We start from the raw sequence: 5,198 nt of genomic DNA on the forward strand, positions 1-5,198 counted from the left end.
ACACATGCTATCAGCTTAGGGTAGGCGTCCCAGTCCAGCTGACAGACAGAGACACATGCTATCAGCTTAGGGTAGGCGTCCCAGTCTAGCTGACAGACAGGCACTGTGCAAAAACCACAGGATTACACAGAATTAAAAAGATGTCTACATGTTGAACATCATAGCTTTTTGTGTTAACTTTGCCAGCTCCAGGGTTAGTAAAGCCTCGAGGAGTGTGGCCCTGGCAGTAAAACTAGCCAACGTTTTGAGGCGCGATCTGAATGTCAGGAGTTGTAAAAAATAAGGGAGGTAGCCTGGAATGACGTTTTTGGAAATGAACCAATCCCTCATTGAAACGCCCAGCCTCTGTGGCCTGCTGGAATGCTGGAGCGATGCTTGTAAGTGCCGCCCCCCCCCCCTCCCCCCGGCTCCCTTACAGCCCCAGAGTCACCTGTGCATCATTCATTAATGCCAGAAGTGGTCATTTATTACAGTCCCATGTTCTACTTGGTCTGACAAATGCCTTCACTCCCCACTTTCTGTATGCGCTCCTTGCATTAAGCATGCTCCCTATCATCATTCAGAAATGCACAGATAATGTGGTGTAAACAGACGTTGCTTCTACCTGAAGTTTTGTGTTATTTTGAAAAAGTCAGTGGCATGAGTGACATTCCTGTTTCTTCAGATCGTTTTGTATCATTGTGGATGGTTACAAGATACGAATGCCCATTCACATTGAAACACAGGGTATTGATTTAATTTAATACAAATGATTTAAAATTGATCTCTATAATCTGCAGTCAAGCCACCAAGCTAGCGTTCAATAGGCAGCGGGCAGAGAGCTGACCTTCCTCGGCTGTCACTCTGGGAAACCCGCGTGGAGGGGGAGGAGGGGGGGTTGTGTCAGCGCTAGCAGATTTAGGTATGGGTGACATGGACCGCCACCCAGGGTGGCAGGTTCCCGGGGGCGGCATTTAAGACCCCCCGCGACCCAGTCGGATAAGCGGTTTGGAAAATGGATGGATGTACACAAGAAGAATTTTGCTATCTTTTAAAAACTTTATGCTGTCATTATATATGTAAAAACCTACTTAATTTGTCTGTATATCCATCCATCCATTTTCCAAACCGCTTATCCTACTGGGTCGCGGGGGGTCCGGAGCCTATCCCGGAAGCAATGGGCATGAGGCAGGGAACAACCCAGGATGGGGGGCCAGCCCATCGCAGGGCTCACTCACACACCATTGACTCTCACATGCACACCTATGGGCAATTTAGCAAGTCCAATTAGCCTCAGCATGTTTTTGGACTGTGGGGGGGAAACCGGAGTACCCGGAGGAAACCCCACGATGACATGGGGAGAACATGCAAAGTCCGCACACACGTAACCCATCCTCCAGGGGACGGCAGGGAGAGTCAAATCAGAGAGATAGTTTAAGTGCCAAGTCACACTGTCCAAATCATAAGATGTAGAAGATGACACAGGGAGAACGGCGAGCTGGATGCAGGGACGTCACTGGTGGTGGCGACGTCACATGTAGCAGGGTGTTCTGGACATCTTGGTAGATTGAGGTCTCCAGGCAGCACCCCCCAGGAGGAGTATGGGAAATAAAACGTACAATTAGTTAAAGTAGAGGAGGCTATCGGCAGTGCTAACAGCTAGATGAGTGCAATATGAAGTGCAATGTGCAAGCTCCGGCAGATATGGCTATGGCAGCATCAGTAGGAGGGAGAGGCAAGTGGGAATGCAGGCTTGGGGAGTCCCTGAAATGTCAGCACTCCAGTTCCACAAGGGATAGTGAAGCCAGAGTGACAGTTTATCCAGTTCATCATAAAGGTCTGCACTGGGCATAAGTGGAAAGCCCAGGCAGAATCGGAAATGGCGATTAGCAGGCTGTATATCGTGGGTGGGAAGAAGCTCTGCTGGGCTGGTCAGGGGCAACAGAAAAGAGAAAAAGCATCTGGTGGCGTCTGAGGTGAAGAGGATGGAAGACAAGTGCTTTATGATCAAGGCTGTATCATAAGAACGACAAACAGCCTGGACAATGTGGGGACGCGTCTTTGGCAGGAACATCAGCATGGCAGAGCTGTGGAAGATCCCTCACGCAAAACTCAATTTCCTTCTCATTTGATACATTCCCCTGTCCACTGAAGCTACACCGGTGGTTCGGTCTAGAGGAATGCTGCCCTCTCTGCAGCAGGCCCCAGCACATCTTGGCAGGCTGTGAAATCGCAAGTCACGCCATTCAGTTTGTCAGAAAAGATGGGGGCATCCCAGTTCCATCCCAGCGTTCTCCAAGGGCTCCCTCCACCCAGGACTGGAGAGTGAGAGTTGATGTCGGCAGGCAACTCCTGTTCCCCAATGAAATTACCAGTACAAGCCTCTGCCCTGACATAAGTGATGTGGTCCAATAGCGTGTTCCTCATTGAGCTATCTGTGCCATGGGTGAAGGGAATAGAAGCTTCCTTTCAAAGGAAGAGGCTGAAGTCCTCAGATGTCATTGCTTAATGCCAGGAGGCTGGATGGGGAACTATCGTCTAAGGAGTGTTAGAGAAATATGTACTTTTTTATTGTCATTTTGCAAGATTCCATTTCTTAGAAATAACACCCTGCAGCAGCTTGATCTTAATTTAGCAATAACACTTCTTAAGAACTGTCGCTTGAATATTTCCACCCCATACATGGGGATAAACAATGCAGAATTTTATTTGCATATCCTGTTTGTGTACCTCAATAAAAGATACTGCGAGGGGAGTTCCTCTTTCGAAGTTGGCTGAGTTGACACCTCGAAGTCAGGACCGGACTTCCCTTGCAGCAAGAAAAAGTCATCACAGCTGTCCGTGTTGTTCTGTGTTCAGAGACTGGTTAGTTTCCAGCGTATCTTTAGAAGATAACCCTAACAAGGCTTGCAGAAGGCCTACTGAGGGAAATGGGAGTAACTGGAGCAGGCTTGCAGAAGGCCCTGAAAGACCTGGCTAAAGAGACTGAGAGGGGCAGCTTTTGGCTCTGGTTGAGGAAAAGGAGAAGAGCTGGGGAGATAACACCTAAGCCAAGGTCCAGCAGCAGGGGGTGGAAGGGAGATGTAATGTTGATGACCAGTGGTACCCAGATGACTGCAATCAACAGTTGGCTGGGGGGACTATTGTTTTTGCAGAGGCCCATAAATATTTAAGCAAAGTGTTATCTGTTGTGGCTTATTACTGTGACATTATAAATCCTTCTCGATGGACTGTTGTATGAAAGCCTGCAGCAAACAAATCACAGTCGTGATATACTGACGTACAACTGCACTCCTTCTCGTATGTTATTCATATTAAATAATGGCCTCTGTGGGCAGTGATGGGAGGATCACAGGCTTGAACACTGCAGGCACCTGACGCGAGGTTCCTTGGGAATTCTATAAATCCCGGGTGTACGTAATTTTCTCACTTTCGATAAGTACAAGGTGGGTATGATGAAACAGCACCTCTACGGTGAAGTGTGAGTCACCCTCACGAGGATAGTAACACGCCCCTTTTCAGAAACTCCAGCCCCAGCCCAGGACCTGCAGGAGACAGAGAGAAACTCGGGAAATCAGGTTGTCTGGCACCAACAATCACACTCCTGTGAAATCATGCACCTTAGCTGTTCTGACGCGTTGTCTCAGTTAGTGGGCATCGTTAGTGGACGTCTATCTGCAGTATGTGCCTTGTGTATTCAATGGTAGCCACAAGACTTTGGGAGCTTTTCTACTGGCAATCAGCAACCAAGTCATACCTGAGCCACACCATCATGACAGACTAGTTACAGCGCGGCTCCATCTCACTTTGCTTTTCCACTGCAGAAGGGTCAGCTAGGTTGGGAGAGCAACAATGAAAAGATTTATTGTTCATGTGGTGTACATCATGATTTACAATGTGCAATTATTATTATTATTGTTATTATTATTATAATTATTATTGTCTAATTTCTGCTAGCATGTTGGTGAGAATCGCTGCGTCATGCGAGTATTAAATGGCAGTGCACAGATTCATACTGGTCTTCACGTAACTTTACAATTTTCTACTTTCACGATGACCTACTAATTTAGCAAAGTATTTTATTCAAAAATACATGTACTTTCATGTGTGCATTCTGTTTGTATTCTGCCATTGTGGGTTTTGGGTCCTGAGTAAGCTTCCCCGCTGAAAAGGGGTGTACTCGTGTTAATGTCCTCGTGAGGGTGACTCACGCTGCACCGTAGTGGTGCTGTTTCATCATACCCACATCGCTATATATAGAAAGTGAGAAAATTACGTACACCCGGGATTTATAGAATTCCCAAGGAACCTCACGTCAGGTGCCTGCAGTGTGCAAGCCTGAGCTCCTCCCATCACTGTCCACAGAGGCCATTATTTAATATGAATAACATACGAGAAGGAATGCGGTTGTACTTCAACATACCCCCCAGGCAGCCAGGACCTCTACGGACAGCGCTGAACTGTGCTTCTTGAGTTGTGCCCCCCTGATGAGAATGCAGCAGCAGCAGCAGCCGCGTCTAAGTGGAAGCGCTTAACAAACGGCCTATTTAACCCTGCTCTGCCCTGTCCATTCCAGGTCTTGTTGAATGGTCCCATAAAACTTACCCAGTGTGCTAATCTTCGTTTCTTGTCCAGCCCTGATCTGCCCTATCTGCCTGGTCCGCTCCAGTCGTGTCCTGATCGCTTCCCCCTTGGATGTCCCCTTTGCGTCTGCCCCAATTCTGCAGCGTTCTTCGTTGGACGCGCCTCATTGGCTCCTGAGCTCCCCCGCACCCTAACCCGAACTTCGGTCCCGCCTCTGGACACCGTGTCCGGTTACCAGTCACTGGCCATCCTGATGTCTAACCAGCTGCGGTTTGTAACCTCAGCATTGATTCTGCTTGCTGCCTTTCCATTTGCCAGTTTCCTCACTTAAACCCCATTGCATTGTCAGCCTGGCTTGTGAGTTTCTGTTTACATCACCAAAGCGGTATGCAATACAGACAAAAAAGCAAACCATGAAATAATTGTGTTTTACATTAGCTGTAAGCCACAGTCATCAGAATGAAAAGGAATGAATGCTTAAAATATATCACGCTGTGTGTAATACAAAATATGGGTTTCACTTTTTGAATTGAATTACTTAAATAAATATATTTTTCCATGATATCCTAATTTATTTAAATGTGCCTGTAAGTCAGAAGGAAAATTAATGTCTGTCTACAGAATGCCTGAGTCAG

General features: G+C 47.3%; 1 long non-coding RNA gene across 2 annotated transcripts; it reads right to left on the reverse strand.

Moving 5' to 3' along the window:
• Positions 1-737: 737 nt before the first annotated feature.
• LOC125741775 (uncharacterized) lies at positions 738-4,729 on the reverse strand. 2 transcript variants are annotated; one of them, XR_007397857.1, is made up of 4 exons: positions 4,585-4,729; positions 4,403-4,463; positions 3,737-3,812; positions 738-3,524 (listed from the first exon to the last, which is right to left on the reverse strand). It is a non-coding gene; the product is annotated as an uncharacterized LOC125741775 (long non-coding RNA). The 2 variants fall into 2 exon arrangements; XR_007397856.1 differs by lacking the exon at positions 4,403-4,463.
• Between the last annotated feature and the right edge of the window lie 469 nt (positions 4,730-5,198).

The sequence above is a fragment of the Brienomyrus brachyistius genome, chromosome 5 (assembly GCF_023856365.1).
Source record: "Brienomyrus brachyistius isolate T26 chromosome 5, BBRACH_0.4, whole genome shotgun sequence".
Classification (NCBI taxonomy): domain Eukaryota; kingdom Metazoa; phylum Chordata; class Actinopteri; order Osteoglossiformes; family Mormyridae; genus Brienomyrus; species Brienomyrus brachyistius.